The sequence below is a fragment of the Drosophila mojavensis genome, unplaced genomic scaffold (genome assembly GCF_018153725.1).
Source record: "Drosophila mojavensis isolate 15081-1352.22 unplaced genomic scaffold, ASM1815372v1 contig_36, whole genome shotgun sequence".
Lineage (NCBI taxonomy): Eukaryota > Metazoa > Arthropoda > Insecta > Diptera > Drosophilidae > Drosophila > Drosophila mojavensis.
The window spans coordinates 14,173,288-14,193,182 of NW_025318858.1; the positions used below are offsets into that span (position 1 = coordinate 14,173,288).

A 19,895-nucleotide genomic window follows, 5' to 3' on the forward strand; every position below is an offset into this window, starting at 1 on the left:
TCCAATCCGACTCTCTCCGGCATAACAATTCAGGCGACGTATTGTCAATTTTGGGAGCGCAATTTTACTCCTCTGTCACTTGAGGACCCCATCACTTGACACTCTGGCTCTCTTTCACCTCCCCCTCTACTCAGTGCCGCCAGTAGATAAACAAAAGCTCCGCTCTACTGGACACTCATGACTTCGATGGGCCAACTGTGTCTGATGAGGTGTTGATGCGAGTGGTCAACTTAGTCCAGGAGTCGAGCCAAGCAGCACTCTGCGCTGTTTCAATATAAGCAGAGTAAAACAGGTGAATACCAGAGTATCAAGCATGTTCTTAATTTCGCATACGAATGCATTTTGTAAAAGAAAGCAGGATCGATATCTCGACATCAAGGAAGAAAGAAAGAGTTTACAAGAAAATATGAAAATAAAGTATATATTTTTAATACATATAATTGAATTATATATATATATTATATATATATTATATTATATTATATTATATTATATTATATTGTATTGTTTATTTAAACTTTAATATTATTTACAAAATAGCTTTCGAATAAATATATAATTATTTGCATGTATAAGTGAGTATATTAAACTTTGAGCTTCTGACTGCCCATAGCTGAGTGCATACAAAAATTCTGAACTATCTTTCAACTCTAATAGATAATAATTAAAAGGTAACATTCAACAGATTTTTAAAATATAAATAATGTTCTCGAATAACAACGAAATACGCTTTGAGTTTTTTGCCATTTTCTGCATTGTTGCTATACCCACAAAAATCTGCATCTACCCAAAAGCTCTAATATAAAAATAAAAAAAAATCATTCGCATTACTTAGTTGGACGCTCGACTTTATGTTAAAACTGTCCAGCCACAAGCAAACTTTATGTTTTTTTTCATAAATCGGGAAAAATAATAAGGAATCCATGAATATATATTTCATGCACGCAATATCTAAGTGGAAAACTTTTCTAATTAAAATTAAATAGAAACTTCGCTTGCTGTGAAGTTTTGATTACTATTTGCATTGGTCCTTTACATTCTATTCACACAATTTCTTTTTTTTTCTACCCATATTCCAAGTTGTAGTAGCTATGCTAAAAAAAAAAAAGAAAATATAAGAGAAGAAAAGAAAGAAAGTTGACCCAAAACTTAAACGGGGCCAAGTGGGTGTCAAACCTGAAGGTCAATTGGCTGCCTGGTCGAAAGTAAAAGTTTCATTGCTGACAATTGAGTTGGCTCCGCTTCTCAAGTGTCAAAGTTCAGAAAGTGTTAGAAAAAAGCTGAAAAAAACTGATGAAGAAAAAGAAAAGCGTTGCATAAACGTTCACTTAGAAAATTATCTATCAATTAGGGAATGAAATGAGTTAATTTGAAATAGAGAAATTTAATTATTTTATTTACTGATAATAAAGTTGATATTAAAACTGAAACTAGTTTAGATTTTTTATAAGAAACCTATATAGCTCCAAGACCTTTATAACCGTCTCATATTGCCAAAAATGAAACTGACAGAAACAGATATAAAATATATAAATATATTATTAGATCGAAAGTTTATGATATAATGATATAGAATGCTCACTATCATTCCAAATTATATCTGCTATAGTAACTTCATTCAAAAATCAGTTCAAATAGTGACAAAAAACAGCCAAGCTAATATAAAGAAACAGACATTACAAATAATTTGGAGACCAAGAACAGAGCCACTTGATGTCGGGCATTTGAATAATGAATGTTAATTTGCATTTAATTTAATAAGAACAGGAGACAGTCATAACTGCGTTCGCTTGACTTCCGCTTGAGCTTAAGACACTTGCCGAGCCATTAGCCGTGGCCCAGCTCCGGCCCACCCCCCACTGGGCAGTTCCTCTGTTGAGGGTGCTATGCATAAATTTAGCAGAGCTAGAGAATGAAGGAGACGGACAGAGAGAGGGAGAGAGAGAGAGACAGAGAAAGAGACAGATACTGCGAGAGAGATTGTTGCGCCTACAATTTACATAATTTATTAACGAGAGTTTGAGCGTCAGCTTCCGTTGGGTAAACTAAGGCCCGGCGCCTGGATCGGACTAAAGCAGACGAAGAAAGAAGAAGAAGGTGAAGATGAAGTTGAGGCAGAAGGAGGCCCAGTTAGCTGGGTGTGAGCAGTGCTCATGCATAATTAAACACGTAATTAACCATTATTAACAACGTCTGATTTCTGTAAGATCTCGTTGACTGTGTTACCTAATGAGTTTCGGCGAGTGATTCGGCTGGCAAAAGTTTTTCTGGCCCGGCTTTCAAGTTTGTTGGCAATCAGAGCCGGACGGGCATGCGTTTGCCCTTTGATTTGTGTGCCCAAAGTGTAGCCCCGAGTTACAGTTACAGTTACAGCTATAGTTATGCAGTTACAGTTACAGTTACAGTTGTTAATGAACATTAATTAATTAAACTCGTTTCGAGCGTTGAGTACGTGTCGGCAGAGGTACAACTTTTACGCTCGGACAGCTTACAGCCCAATTATCTCAGCTTTGAGAGCCTCTCGGCCCATTGTCGTTATTGTCGTTGTTGTGGTTGTTGTTGTTGTTTCTGCTGTGCTTGTTGAGAGTGTTGTCTCTGCGGTCTCGAGCTGTCCACAAACTGAAGTGACGCGTCCTTTTTGACTTTTTCAAAAGGGTTTTTGTTTTCTCCCAAGCCATTGTTAAACCTTTGTATAGGGTATCTTAGCTTTCGTGTAGCGTTTATAGGGTGTGGCAAAGAAAAGTAATTGGTGTTATATTCCTCAAGGCAAGAGCTAATATAAGTATATATAATGTTAAAAAAAAAAAAAAATCAATTTATAGATATAAAATATATGATGGATATAATATAAGATAGGTATATAAATAAGTTTAAAAAAAAAAAAAATCTATTCATAGATTTAAAATTAATTATATATTTAAAACATATATTACAAATCTTTACCAAATATTATAAAATTGTTTAAGAATTTCCATTTCATTCGAAGACCATAGCTGAATATAAAAACTAACTAATTAATTTTTAAATGATGACTAAAAATATATAAAAATATTTTTTTTAAATGGAGATTTTGTGTATAGTATAAAAAAATCTTTAAGTGATAAATCATTTATTTAAAAATTACATATAATATAAATTACATATAATTTTGATGTGTACTAAAGTTTAAAAAAATTACTTTTTTTTTCTATGAATGAAAAACTCATTTAATCTTTAAATTTCAGCTTTTATCAAAATAGTTTAAACAGGCTTTTTACTACCTAATTGGCAGCTTATCAAGGTGAACATTCTGTTTTCTTAAAATGGACTTAACAAGATTAAATTTCTTCACATATTTCGTATATAATTATAAAAGTTATTTAGCTTCTAGCCTACGATATCATACAATATATTTCTAATAAAACCAAATACCCCGCAATAATGCTTCTATTAAAATTGTATATAATTATCATCATATCATTCTCTTTTGTTGCCCGGCTAAACGAGCCCATTAGATGACCCATAAAAGTCCAAATAATAACCAGTTGAGCAAATTTGAATAATGGCGCAATAAATGTGAACAACATGTGTAAAAATTATGACAATGAGAGTACTACGAGAGTTTATGCAAATTTTTCTGCTTTGCGTAACATTAACAAAACGATTTTCAGCCCGTGGCACTTATTGAATTGTTTTTGTTTTTATTTTCAGTTTCAAATGCTGTTTGGCTTAGTTCATTATGGGCCTCATGAACGTAAGAGGAAACTAATTTGTGCCTGATAAAAGCCATTTGGCTGGCCATTAATTAAACCAACTAACTAATGTCAAGTGCGAAACAAATGCGGCAATTTCATGGCGCGTAATTAAATGCACATTAAACACACTGCAATTCCGATTGTTTGGCAAACATCATTTCTCGCTTTTGTTATGATAATTGTTCAGGGAATTTCCGTATTTAACCAAAAGCATGTTTGCATAATTTAATATTTTACGTCGATATAAATTATATTTATACATTTTATACTACTTTTTCACACGCGGCCTTTCACAGCTTCTTTGCCGCTGCAAGGCATCGCCATTTCCCAGCAACCACCACCCACTGTGGCAAACGGGCTCATAACTTTCACAATTAGCTGACAGAAAAGTTGGCAGAAGCTCGGTAAATTCTTTGTGTGGTGCGCGGGAGCAAATTTTCATTTTCAGCATTTTCTATGCAAATAAATTTAGCAAACGCCTACAACTAATATGTTAAATATTTAAATTTATTTTAAAAATATTTAAACAAATATTTATTTTAAAATGTTCAAAATATTTATAAGTTTTATGAGGAAGCTATGTGAATATCAATATTAAAGTGAGCTGAAACATTTGGCAATAATTGCCTGTTTATATTTAAAGATCAAATTGATTTATAGCTGCTGATATTATTCTTTGAAGAAGCTGTAAGCAGAGTACCCAAAACTTAGCGAGAAACCACAAGAATTCCCTTATAAGCAGTCAGCTTAATATAGAATTATCAAATTGTTTAAATAGCAATACAGATAAATTTTTTTTTTTTTTTTTTTTTTGCTGATTGTTGGCTTGTAAACTCATTAAAAAGTATACTATGAATACAGATTTATATATAAAAGAAATTCCAATTAGAGAAATTTAAGATTTGAATTAAACTGTTTATTTATTTAATTTAATAATCTGAGTATAGGACTAATAATTTAAGGAAATAAATAGTTCAGTTCAAATCTTGAAGTAAGGATCTGATAACCTTATACCTACTTCTAGCCACTGAAAGGGCATATTGTCAATGTACACGAGTTTAGTTTGAATTGTTTAGCTGAGCCGTTGCAACGCGTTATCTAGGCTCAGTTTTGATTTGTATTAGCTGCTGCGACTAAAGGATGATTTGGTGTCAGATTAAGCGCAGGTTAAAGATTATTATTTCTATGCTAAGGGAATATATCTTATATATATATCGTGTTCATACTTGATCAATAGTGTTTAGAAACCTATAACTAAATGTATTAATGAAGGGAATATATGTATAAGTTACTTCTTCTTCATTGTAGAGCTACAATCATTTCATTATATATGAGAGAAAAGATACTATCTAGGGACAATAAATAGTTATAAGTAAGAAGATTAAGAATAATAATAAAAAAAAAAAATTAATTTAAATTTTGAAGAGTGGGAATATCGCTCTTTCGCCCGTCGTTCTCATTGTGAAGATGGGGGGATTAGCTCTAAAAATTTAAGCTCCAGCTGCTGTGAAAAAATATGAATCAACGAAATAGAAGATTGAACATTACCCAATAATTAATTAAGGCCAAAGCCTGTACCAATTACTAATTTTTGAGCTAAAAACTGGAACTACAAACTATATTTTACGATTTAAGAAACATTTACCAATTACAACACTAAAGATAATTTTGAAGGTTACAAAAGGAGACCCAAGATACTAGACATGCTACACTTATATATCAATTTTATTTTTAAGCTTAAACCATTCCATTTGTATGTGTTTAACCTTGGATTTGCTTCTGCCTGCTGCCATCCCCACACCTCCCTCTAGCCAACAGCTGCTTGTCATGCTAAAAGCAATAACCAGCTGCCAGGCGGTAAATGCGAAATAGGCTCATAAATTCAGTTCAAATTTATAATTTCACACCTCCAGCCATATAACAAGCTGAAGAAAGGAGAACGGAACGGGACGGAAAAAAAAAAAAAAAAGTGAAAAGAAAACTAGGCAAACTATTTGCCAATGTGCATGGCTTGGCTTGTCAGTGCCGGCAAATGACAAATGTTCGCTAGACAGGCAGCCGGAAAATTGTGTGTGTGAATAGCCAAACAGCCGTAGAGTGGGCCAGTCGGGGTTGGGGTTGGGATTGGGGTTGGGATTGGGGTTGGACGAGCCATGCAGCCCTTAATGACAGCGAGCATTGCATGTTAGCCCAGTGTTAATCATAAATGGCCACTTATAGAGGAGGGCCAACGGAATGCCAGGCTAAATTCCAGCTGGATGCCTCTACCAATTTATGCGACCATCTCATATTGGTCTAATTAAAAAGATGCCAATGTCGCCGTTGGCAAAAAGTGCAACTAACCAAATTCCCAGCTCAATTGAAAGGATGCCAAGGGGCAAAGATGAACGAAAAAGTGTGAACAACGAATAAAAAATGGCAATTACCTTCTCTGTGCAATGTCGCGAGTGCAAAGCGTTTTAAATAAATTGTGACAGCTATTCGGTGCGCTCGAGCTCGCTGGCTTCGCGGCTTCGTGGCTTCGCGGCTTGGCTAATGGAAAGATTGTGAGCGCTTGATTTATGGCACACCAAGATGACACAAAGGCATGCAATGCGACGCCAACCGGTACAGGTAAGCGGGTCTATTTATATATATAGATAGTCGTATATATATACATTGATAGCTTCTTAGGCATACAAAGTGATGACATAATTTATTGGAACCTTTTCCCCATTCAATAATTGTTAAATGAAGCAGAACACAATTGAAGTAGGTTGTTTAGGCTTAAGACAATTCATATTTATTTGATTTATTTTTTTAAGAAAATTATAAAAGTGAAGCTCAACAAAATATATCGTTATTCTATATCTGACTATTTAAATTCCCATGATTTTTTAAGAAATTTATATTATAACTTAATCTAATTTAATTTAATTTTCATTGTATTTTTTATTTGTCGCTTTTATCTTTTATTAAATTTTAATCTTCATCCTTTCACCACCTTGCTCCCTAATTTATAATTAATTGTACGTAATATATTCACACTTCTTTCCACATTTTAAATAAATTTTAAATTTTAACTTAACACATTTTACCATTTATTCAATTAGCTTCAATTGCAGTTTGGCCTTGAATTTGATTTGATTATCATGCCTGGCACATTCCGTACAAGCCGCTATTCACAGGCAATTCCCTCATACAAGCGAAGCCATCGATCAGCCCAAGGCTGAAGCACATACGCGCACTAATCAAATTGAAGTCTTTTCCACTGAGCAGCTGGAGCAATAAAGCACGAAACTCTGCTGACTACGAATAGGATTGCGAGCGTGGATTTGGATGCGGATTCTGGCTCCAACTTCGAGTCGTAGTCGTAGTCTGAGTAGAACGTGTAGTTGGACTCTATTGCATGGCACTTAATCAAATTGTCTGGCTGCTTCTTGATGCCTCTCGTTTTTGGCATTGCATTTTATATACTACCCCTTTTTACTTGTTATTTCTATTTTATTTCAGTTTCTTCTTCTTTTTTTTTTCTGCTGCTCTTTAATGCCATTAGTGGCTTGGAATTTTATTTCTCATTTGGCGTCATTTTTCATTTTCTTTGGCAGCGCAGTGGCAGCGCGATAAGCGGATGGAGCTTACTTATAAACGCCTCTGCTAGCTGCATATCCTCTTTGCGGATGCAAAGAATGATATCAGAAGCTGTTAAATTTATTAACTGTAATTAAATAATTTACTTATACTTGTGGTGGAGTGGCTGAGAATGCAATCAAATACTAAATGAGATGCATTTTGAGTAAATTTGTAGTAAAAGTTTACAATGATTTTTAGCTTAGAATTAACTAAGAATATTATTGAAAATAATCAATAATTCTTATTAATATCTATATATATAACACAAAGTCGGGCTTGTTCAAACACTTATAGCTCGAGATCTGCTGGACAAATTTTCATGGTTTTTGATTTGTTGAATTTGTCTCTGCCCCGAAAAATACTGAAAAATTGACGAATACTTGAAAAATTCGGTCTTTTCCCTATTGCTATTGAGAATCTCGTGTAAAAAAAGTATTCATGCACATTTTATTAATACGCGAACGTGATAAATAAATATACGTGTTTTATTAGAATAAAAGATAAGGCAAATAATGAGCAATCGAATATTACGTTACTGTTTATCACCAAACAGGTTTTCAACTTGATTAATTTATGCTTGATTAGCAGACAACAATGCCACGAAAACGCAAGGGGGCTAATTTGAGTCGTCGAACAAATCTAGAGGCATGCAAGATAGCAGAGCACAAAGATCAGATGAAGGCAACAAAGCAATGCAGATGTCCGTGTGAGCATGGCGCAGTTACATGCATCACAATTGCAAGAGGCAAGAGATGACAACAACAACGTCAGTAAGTACTTCGAGCATTTATATCATATTCCAAAGTGGTCATTGGTACATTGGACAAAGAATGCCCCCACGGCCATGCCTTTAAACTTCAAAATGAGCCCATACCACAAAGTCGGTTAATTGCTACCAACGCCAAACGAACCTTATAAATTTTTACAAATTTACTTTATGGCGCACTCGCCAATCGCGTGGATGCCCGTTGCAACTATTATCACCTCAATTCACCTTTCGCAACGCGCATCGTCAGCGAGCTGGGCGCTCTGTTCAATGAGCACAATGATTTGTTCAGACCTACCCGACCTGCACACAAAATTTTGTAAGAATCGGTCGAACCGTTTCAGAAGAGTTTTTCAACAAACACCGCGACAAGAGAATTTTATATATAAGATAAAACATACTTCGGTTGATTACAACGGTGTCGACTATAACTGCATATTTTGTATTTAACTACAAAATATTCCCTAGAATATTTTTAAGCAATTATTATAATTAAAAAATTTTTTAAATTGGAATAACCGCAACACTTAAAATTTTTTAAAATTTTAAGCTGGGCAGTTAATGAAATTTTTTAACGATAGCAAAATAACAATTTTGTTAAGGGACTGTGTAAAAAAATATTTAAATTATTACGATAATTTTAATCAATTAATAAAGATTTATTATCCATATATTATGAAATAATATTTAATTAAATTTATGATAATGTAATTCACAATATGTACATAAATATTTTCAATAATTGATTTAATTTACAGGTGAAAAGTTTTTTTTTTTAAACGGAGTAACATAAGCTTATTAAATTTTTAGAAACTTTAAAAATAAAATATACCTTCTAAATTGTATAATATATACATTAAAAAAATATATATACATATAGCCTCCCAAATTTAAAAGTAAATATGTGAAAGCGTTCATTTTACGTATTGCAAGATTTTGACAGAACTGTTAAAGAATATCAGTTACGTTATTCGAGTACATTATTCCCACATGGATATGCTATCCACTCTATACCGGCTACCTCAGCTCACAATTATTGCTTTTCCTTTGATTTCTCATGCGACATTTCTACATTCCATTTGCTTTTCTCTTCCAAAGTGAACAATTTGCTGAATAAACATTGTTCAATAGTGAAACAGTAGACATAGCATAGATAGCTTTAATTATGTTCCACTTTGGTGTGATTCCATTATTATTATTATGACTATTATTTGCAACAGCTTTTGTCTATTTACCGCTGCGCCTCTTTATGAAAATACCACAAAATTCCATTAATTTATTTGCGGTTGCATGAAAAACAACATTAAATTGTGCATGGGTATGGGAGGGGTGGAAGAGAGGCTGAAACCAAACCGAAACCGTAACCGAAAAAGTCGAACGCTGTTAGCTGCTCTTTACAACTAATAATTTAATATTTTATGCATGACCTGCAAAATAAACAGAAACAGAAAATTGGTAACAGCACAAAAGGAAAACATTTGCCCATTCATAAGCGCATTGTCTCTTCAGGGAAAAGTCGTTGTTGTTGGGAGGGTGGGGGATATGGAGTATATGTAAAGCATAAAAAATGGGCGGCGCGTAACTTTTCTGCGAAAGTTTTTCAGCGAAAAGGAAACTGAGCAGAAAAGTTAATATTAATGCTGAGCGACGCATTTTGCCTTAATTTTCAACACCCTCTCACAAGACAGCCCTCCTCCCCCACTCCCCCGCTCCACACTCCACACAGTTTCCACCCCACTTTATACCCCAGCCCCTTGATGTTTTTCGGCCATTTTGACGCCAAACACGTAGCCTCTTGTTCTTGGCTTGCCCTTTGCTTTGTTGGCCAAAATCTTGTTAGGGTACCGTTTTCTCTCAGCTTTTTATATTTGCATGAACTCTTCAAAATCGTTTATTCCACTGCTTTCTTTCGTTTTTCTTCTTCTTGTTCTTCCTTATTTTTTATGGAAATTTTTGTTGTGCAAATTTTGAATGCTGCTTTTGCTGCATACAAAGCAATCGGCGCACGCTAAGCAGTAAAGGGATTCAAGGATTCGCACAAAATTCACAAACTCCTTGCAAACAATTAGATGAGTTTGCCAAAGGTGAACAACACAATTCAAATCGTATTGTTATCGGTATTTTTTTCCCGTATATTTCTATACTTTTATTTTTAGTTCAAAGTGTGTGTGAGTGTGCATGTGTGTTTGTGTTTACTTGCTTCCCAGAATGTAAAGGTCAAAGAGTTTTGCACTCCTATAAACAATTTGCATGCCGTAGGCATGTACAGTAATCTCTCGACTGCTTGAACATGCACATACTATTTTTTTGTTTTAAATATATTATAATTCTCCATTAATTTACATATACATATATGTAAAAATAATATTACATTTATGTAAACAATAAATTAAATTAAAAAAATACAAAAATAAAATTTTTTTAAATATATAAATCGGCGCAAATAATAAAAATAATTTTAAAAGGTTATAATAATTAAAGATAAGTTGTTAAATGTTATGTAAAAACGAATTTTAAAATAAATAATTTGCAGATATATTTAAAAATATAATATTGGAAATACAAAAATATCAAGTGAAATTAAAGATTAGTAAAAATAAATAATAATAATAATAAAATACAATTATAATTGTTTATTGGACTTGTTCATTTTATTGTATTTAAGTACATTTTTATTCTTAGCTTGTTTTTTTTTTTTTTTTTTTATCAATTTAATCAGCCAATCGGTTAACTCATATATGGAATTTATTTTGTAAGGTCTCTTTTAAACACAAAAGACTTACTTCTATATTGATCGAAACTTGCATAAGAGCTAAGCATTTAGTGAAATTCCTTGCAGCCAAAAATGAACTTGGTTATTTAACAGGCGACGTTAAAGTTTCCATAGACAAAATGCAAAGTTCATGAGCAAAGTTTGTCAAGTTACAAAACATTTTTTGTGTGGGCGTTGAAAATATTTGCAGCTAATTGAATGCTGCTGACAAAATAAGGGAAACAATTCGAAAAATGTTTGTCATTGAGCGCTGCTCGAATCAAGGCGAAGAGCGATTGATTTTTGGTTCGAAAAGAATTACCAAAGGGAGAAAACACAAGGCACAAGGCACAAGGCAGAAGGCAAGACTCATTAAATACGGTGAAATTAACGAACGGATGCTGGCTTGCAATGCAAAATGCAAAATGCAAAAAGGGAAGCGAAGCCAGCAAATGAGAAATGCAAATGATGAAATAATGAAAAAGCCTCACCAAAAACCAAACAAAGCCCGCAGGCGGAAAGGCATTAAAACAAAAAGTAGTTGAGCAAAAACAAAGTGCTGCATCAAGTATGTGTGAGGCAACGTCTCTGTTTTATTGTGCTGCACGCATATGTAAAGCGTGCGTGTGTGTGTGTGCATATTTAATTATTCATACGCCCTGTCTGCCCGCAAAGTGCAGAAATGCATGAAGACGCAGAAGTGTACGAAGGAAGACAACGTCACTGACACAAGGCAAAGGCAAAACTTTTTCCCTGCCGTACTTCAATTACGTTGCAGGCCCAGCCTGTGGTCGTGGCAGATGGGCGGACAACATTCAACAGACCTGTGGCACAAATATGAAATTACTGAGCGTAATAAAATTAACCTTTTGGCTATGCAGCCATGTGTCAGCAAATACTTGAAAATCAAATTGATAAAATATTTTCCGATTGCGGCTTCAATTGTTTTGATATATTAAAAGTGCAAGCAAACCAAAAAAAAAAAAAAAAAAATAAATAAATAAATAAATAAAAAAAACAAGTAAGAAGACTCTAGTCGAGACTGCTCGACTAGGAGATACCCTGAACCCTCTAATCTGATATTCTAATCAGTCTGCACTTCTTTTCGACACACATACATACACACACACGTATTAGAATGCGCTCTGCTAAATGCGCTTGGGCTGCGCTGTAGTGTAGGTAACATTATAAGAATTTATTTGTTGAATAATTTAATTTCTATACGTACAATCTTAATGAAAGTTTCAGGGCGTAATTATATGGTGAAAATGTATGTACATTCCAAAGCACAAGTCTCTACTACTTGAAATACGCCTTTTACAAAGGTGACGGTGAGGGGGTGGATATAGGGGTGGGGGTAAATTACAACAAAAATCGAAATTATATAAAATACATATAAATCTACATTTAAAATTTGGAAGCTCTAGCTCTAAAGGTGTAGGAGATATAATTAAATAACTAGCTTTCGATAAGGTTTTTGATCGATAATAAAATATCGGGAGTAGTTATCGATATATAAAAAAAAACTTGATATGCGCGTGATATACACGAACCTAGGAAAAAAAATTTCAAGTTTCTAGCTCTTATATCTTCTGAAATCGACGCGTTCATACATACGGACGGACGGACGGACGGACGGACGGACGGACGGACGGACGGACGGACGGACAGACAGACGGACAGGGCCAAATCGACTTAGCTCGTCGCCCTGATCAAGAATATATATACTTTGTGGGGTCTGCCACGCCTCCTTCTGCCTGTTACATACTTTTAACAAAACCATTATACCCTGATTTCCCATTTTCAATGGGTTCAGGGTATAAAAAAAAAACTTAAATATATCAATTGATTGTAAAAAAAAATTTGATATGCAAATATTTGTTATTTTTTGACAAATTATTGACGTGTGATATTAAAAATATTAAAATTGATTGGCAATATAGGACGATTTAGTTTATGCTAGATGTGCGATGGATAAATGTATTAAATATTTATATTTATAAAATTCATTCATATATGGTCACTCTAAATTCGACTTTCATTTATGTAGAATTTATGTATAAATATAACTGTTTTATACAAATATATTTTAGTTAAAATATAGGATATTAAATTATATATTAATTTATAATAAATTTGCCAAGAAATATTTTATAAATTTCTATAATTTTAGAATTCTGTTTTCGAGTTCTAATTTTTGGTCTTATAAATAAACATATCTTAAATTTGTTTTAAATCCACATTGCGTATATAATTTTACATAATTTATGGGAAGAGCAGTGCTGTACGAGGCAGAACAGAAGCTCAAGACTTTTGACATAATTTGCTCCTTAAAATATGTAAACTTTAGCCACAGCTAATTTTAGTCTCAAAAAGTGTCATCATATTTAATGCATTTATTTATTTTATTTATTTATTTATTTATTTTTTTATTTTTATTTTTATTTTTATTTTTTTTGCATTCTTAATCTGCTTTCAAGATCCCACACAGCTTGCTCGAATAAGTAGAAAATTTATTTGTTAAATCTCTTAAGCATTCCCTCAGGCAGCAATCCTGCATTTGGCTGTCAGCGCGCGAATGTCTTTCAAGTATCAAGCATCAACACGTTTATCAAAGGCGTCGTCGCTGACTATTTGTTGCCCCCCATTGTCTAGTTTATCAGCATCCCAATTGCCACACACCCCCAGGGCGTAATTATATGGTGAAAATGTATGTACATTCCAAAGCACAAGTCTCTACTACTTGAAATACGCCTTTTACAAAGGTGACGGTGAGGGGGTGGATATAGGGGTGGGGGGTAAATTACAACAAAAATCGAAATTATATAAAATACATATAAATCTACATTTAAAATTTGGAAGCTCTAGCTCTAAAGGTGTAGGAGATATAATTAAATAACTAGCTTTCGATAAGGTTTTTGATCGATAATAAAATATCGGGAGTAGTTATCGATATATAAAAAAAAACTTGATATGCGCGTGATATACACGAACCTAGGAAAAAAATTTCAAGTTTCTAGCTCTTATATCTTCTGAAATCGACGCGTTCATACATACGGACGGACGGACGGACGGACGGACGGACGGACGGACGGACGGACAGACAGACGGACAGGGCCAAATCGACTTAGCTCGTCGCCCTGATCAAGAATATATATACTTTGTGGGGTCTGCCACGCCTCCTTCTGCCTGTTACATACTTTTAACAAAACCATTATACCCTGATTTCCCATTTTCAATGGGTTCAGGGTATAAAAAAAAAAACTTAAATATATCAATTGATTGTAAAAAAAAATTTGATATGCAAATATTTGTTATTTTTTGACAAATTATTGACGTGTGATATTAAAAATATTAAAATTGATTGGCAATATAGGACGATTTAGTTTATGCTAGATGTGCGATGGATAAATGTATTAAATATTTATATTTATAAAATTCATTCATATATGGTCACTCTAAATTCGACTTTCATTTATGTAGAATTTATGTATAAATATAACTGTTTTATACAAATATATTTTAGTTAAAATATAGGATATTAAATTATATATTAATTTATAATAAATTTGCCAAGAAATATTTTATAAATTTCTATAATTTTAGAATTCTGTTTTCGAGTTCTAATTTTTGGTCTTATAAATAAACATATCTTAAATTTGTTTTAAATCCACATTGCGTATATAATTTTACATAATTTATGGGAAGAGCAGTGCTGTACGAGGCAGAACAGAAGCTCAAGACTTTTGACATAATTTGCTCCTTAAAATATGTAAACTTTAGCCACAGCTAATTTTAGTCTCAAAAAGTGTCATCATATTTAATGCATTTATTTATTTTATTTATTTATTTATTTATTTTTTTATTTTTATTTTTATTTTTATTTTTTTTGCATTCTTAATCTGCTTTCAAGATCCCACACAGCTTGCTCGAATAAGTAGAAAATTTATTTGTTAAATCTCTTAAGCATTCCCTCAGGCAGCAATCCTGCATTTGGCTGTCAGCGCGCGAATGTCTTTCAAGTATCAAGCATCAACACGTTTATCAAAGGCGTCGTCGCTGACTATTTGTTGCCCCCCATTGTCTAGTTTATCAGCATCCCAATTGCCACACACCCCCAGCCCAGCCCCATCATCACCCCTCAGCCATAGCGATGCGATACCCCTTGAATTCCCTCGAATTTTTATGTCCTTCACACATCATTCAGCAACAAATTGCTGCGGGCGCTTCAAGGCGATGCCATTGCACACACATTGCTGGACTGCTTTAGAGAAATCTATTTGGGCGACTGCAGAGACGAAGCAGAAATAAGCAAAAAGTGGAGAAAGGAATGTCAACTGCCAACAGCTAAGCAGGATACCGTCGCCTGACCGGGGCTCGTGTCCAGGCTGCGTGTCCATTTGAGGCAGCACGTGCCTCGAGCATTGTACGTTTTATTATCATGAGCTGCGGCAACTTTTTATTATCTTTTTGCGCTGGTATGTGTGTGCGCGTGAGCGTGTGTATATGTGTGTGTCTGTGTATTCTCTTCTGTTTGACTATAGCTTTAACACTTTTCGACACTCTCTATCCCAGTGCCGTAAATATGACTTAATGGACTTTAAAGTAGACGACACGCAGGCCAAGCTTAGCGCCTGTTTAACGACCTGCCCAACATTCACTTGACCCACGTCAAGTTTTTTCACATTATCGTAAAAATCATCTTTCAATATCAATGTGCATGTGTGCATGTGTGTGTGTGTGAGTGTGTGTGTGTGCGATTGTGTGTTTATGTAGCGAGTATCATAAAAGCGGACGGCTCTTAGCACAAATTGCAACACGTTTTGAAAAGTGCAACGAGCTAACAAAACGAGCGGCCTGCACTGCGTGTCCTGGATAAGTTAACTTACAGCAGATACTCGAATGCCACACACACACACACACACACACACACACACACACACACACAGCGTGTTTAGTTTTTATAACCCGTGCTGTGCTGGCCGTAATAAAAATCGTGTAAATTGCTCGAATAAGTAGATAACTCGACTTGATATCTTAAAGCAAACTGCTAAACCTTCGGCATAATCAAGTTTTCAAGTGAGCTAGAAGTAAATTGCGAATTGAGATGCATAAGCCACATAAACAGTTTATGGGGACTTTCCTTAATAGACAGGAATTAACGCAGCTCTCATTTAAGCTATGTATTATGTAAATAATAAGAGTAAAAGCATTGAGCAAACAAAAGTTTTTTCTAGTGGCTTATTAGAGACAGCTCGGTAGTTGGATGCAAACTAAAGCAGCAATGTTTTGAGAAGCACAAAGAAGAGCTCATTTTAAGCCAGCGTATAAGCGAACAGCAATTGCAAAGCAAGAGAAGTGGGCAAAGCAGGGCAGAGTAAGACAGGAATAAAAGTACAAAAGAGCTAGAGAGAAGAGGGTTTAGTTGAAGTTTTGTTAAATTATAAATTTATATCAGGCTGCCATTTACTGCTGGCCTCATCCTCTGGAAGCTGATGCAGCTGCTATCTGGCTACTAATTGGACAAGCAAGAGAATTGCACGAATATCTAAACACAGCTTGCTCTGCACTTCGTTTTGAATAAAATAATGAAGCACAAACTACGCTCACATTGCCTGCCAATATGCGGAAAGTGTATTCTCTCAGATATAATGCAGCAATGCAGAGAATTCAATTTTTAAAGGTAAAAAATTAATATTTATGTCATTTACAATACATTTACAACTCTTATTTTGGACAATTAAATTCGAGTTTTCAGTAATAACAAGTAAAAATGGTAGAACATTTAGTAAGTGGGATTCGGGTGATGAATAAATATATAAATGAAATAAAAAAAAAAATTAAATAAAAAAAAATAATATAAAACAAAAATATATAAATCAACAAATAAGAAATTTTATGTATATATTTTTTATTATATTTATTCTAGCCGCTAGCTCTATATTAACTCAGCTCCTCGAATATGGGAATATTTATACTTTTTAATTTATTTATAATGACATTATTCTCTGATTTTAATGGGTTTTAATGGATGGAAGAAACAAAAACAGTTTAGTTCACTTTTATTTTCATAAATAATAACAAAACAAATGTATTAAATGTAAGCATTTATTTTGAAAATAAATTTATGAAAGAAAATATATTTCTACCATTATATTATATTATATAATATATATTTTTATTTATAAAGGATAGTTTATAAAATAAAAAAGGATTCAAAACATATGCTCAAATATATATAAAAAATTTATATATATATATATATATATATATATATATATATATATATATATATAATAAAATATATATAATAGAAACATAACAAATATATTCATATATTTTAATATAATTAATATATAATCATTTACATAAATACACTAAAAAAATTAAAAAAATAATAATAGTAATAATTAAAATAATTCTACACACATTTAATGAGCATCAGATAAATACAAAAAATGTTAAGATATATTAAAATTGCAACCAAAAATTCTCAAGCATTATTCACTGTCTTGCTACTCCTATCTATTTTTATATCAGGGTATAATGGTTTTGTGAAATGTATATAACGGGCAGAAGGAATCATCGCAGATCATTTGCGTTGTATACAAAGTTAATTTGTAAAAAACGCATTTCAAGTACTAGAGACTTGCGCTTTAGAATTTACACACATTCTCATGATCACGCTCTGAAAGTTTCATACATACAGTCTTACTAGACGAAAAATTATTCAACTAATAGATTCTCATAATATTGCCCACACTGCAGCGCAGCCCAAGCGCTGTCTCCTGCTAACTGCGTATTCAGGAGAGCGCGTGATATACGTGCGTGTGAATGCATGTGTATGCATGTGTGCATAAAAGAAGTACGGAATGAGTAGAATATCCGCTTGGAGGGTTCAGGGTATCGTCTAGTCGAGCAGTCTCGACTGGAGCCTTCTTACTTGTTATATTTACACATTTATAATAGTCAATTCGCTATTACGATAATCAAAAAATTAAAATTTTGTATTTGATTTCTACTTACACGTGCAGCCCCCTTTGCGTCACTTCATACGAATTAATTTTACTTCCAGTTAAATTCTTGTGCAGCTTCCTTTTAGGGGCCGCACTTGACCGTCTTTGCCAATGTAGAATCAAGGTACACGAAGTGCTTGCAAATATTTTTTGTTCTCCGTCGATTTTTGGCATGCGTAAAGCTAAAAATAGATTGCAAAACAAAATTCAATTACTAAATGCAAATCAAAGGCGCCTTCGCCATCATTTCACACACCCCATCCATGGCCCCCCTACACTCGACATATGAATATATACATCTATATATAAATGTGTCAAAAAGCCACAACCAAAAAGCATTTACCATTTACTTACCATATTTTATTTTCTATTCCATTTATGGGGCGGCTGAGTCTGTATGTGTGTGTGTGTGGGGCGCGTCGCCAGTTTATTTATGTATTTATATTTATTTCTTGAGCGCCTTGCAAAATTATTGAGAACAGTTCGAGAGGCCTTTATGCCTCTGCCATTGTGGCAAAACTTGGCAAGCACTGGCGGAAATTTGTTTTGGCTTTTGAGAACAGGAAAAACAACAACAGCCAACGCCTAAAAGTTGCCAAACTTGTCGCAAGACATGCTGATAATAGCATGACTAACTCCATATTAAAAATCAACTATGCTGGAATCGATTTAATTGCTTAATATTTCCCCAGCGAATTCGTACTCTTAGTCGTACGAACACTGCATATTTAATAGCTCTTCAGGCTCGAGCCTCAACCACAAACCACAAAATGTAAAATCTAATAGCTGAACATTAATAAATTATGCATAGTAAACTTTCGCATTGTTTATGCAAAAAGAATGCATGAAAAAAAAGTACAGATTTAAATAATTAAAATAAATTAAATCAACAACATGTTTACATGTGTTAAAGCTCAAATTAATAGCAGGAGACAATTCAAGGCCTCGCAGTGGATATAGTTCAATATAAATATTGCTAAGGTGTATGGAAACGGAATATACTATATATAAATAAAGATTAAAGAATTTATTTTGGGAAAATTTAGTTAAATTTAATATAAATGATGAATTCTTAAATCTTTATTTATATATAGTCTATATATAAATAAAGACTGAAGAATTTATAATTTTAAAGTTACTAATGAGTATTACAGTATAACATATCAGTATAACAATCATACTTTTGCTCAATTAAAATAAGTAATATTGTTTAAGTAAAATTAAAATAAGTCCAATGATTTTAATAAGATACATAAACATTAGAGTACAGTAAATTCTCATAGTTCATCCCAGCAGTACTTGCAACTAATTATATATTATTTTCAACAATTTCAAAACTAAGTCAAGTCGTTTAAAAATTCCCCGCTTCAATTTGCTGTTGTTTTTTTTTTTTTTTTTTTTTTTTTTTTTTTTTTATTAAATTTTCATACTCATGTCATACTCACACTTAGCTATTTGGCTTCTGTGTCCCACTCCCTCTCCCTGTATACATCTATATCGCCCTCTCACTCTGTGCCCTCTGCAATTGCAGGCTCTGCCATGTTGACCGCATATAAACAACTTCAGCGCCAACTCCGACGCCAGCAACAAACAACAACCAACATTTAACAAACACCAGAGCTGCTTAAAACTTTTGCTACCCAGTTAAAAAATAAATACAAAAAAAAAAAAAAAAAAAAAAGAGGAACAAAACAAAAAATATGTACCACTAACAAAATAAAATAGAAAAACAAAGTAAAAGCGCAGCTAGTTTGGGTTAGAGTTAGAGTTTTTCCGACAGTAGCTGGCCTCAATGTGCATTTCAATTGCTTTGCTGAAGTGTGGAGCGTTGTGTTGTTGTTGCTGTTGTTTTTAATTTTTTTAGTTTTTGCTCTTTATTTTGTATTTTTCATTTCAAAAGTTAATCAAGTGCTAAATTAACTAAATTGCACTTAGTTGCTGGCGCAAATTGCTTGCAGTCTGTTTGCAATTTTAATGCGGTGGCGTATGCGCAACATATATCAAGCATACGCCAC

General features: G+C 33.4%; 1 long non-coding RNA gene across 1 annotated transcript in view; it reads right to left on the minus strand.

The window, feature by feature from the left end:
• Positions 1-17,896: 17,896 nt before the first annotated feature.
• The window catches only part of LOC122757241, a 32,468-nt gene continuing 30,469 nt past the window's right edge, over positions 17,897-19,895 (minus strand). Inside the window, exon 3 of the long non-coding RNA XR_006357192.1 lies at positions 17,897-18,062. This is a non-coding gene — a long non-coding RNA (uncharacterized LOC122757241). The remainder of the gene's footprint in view (positions 18,063-19,895) is intronic.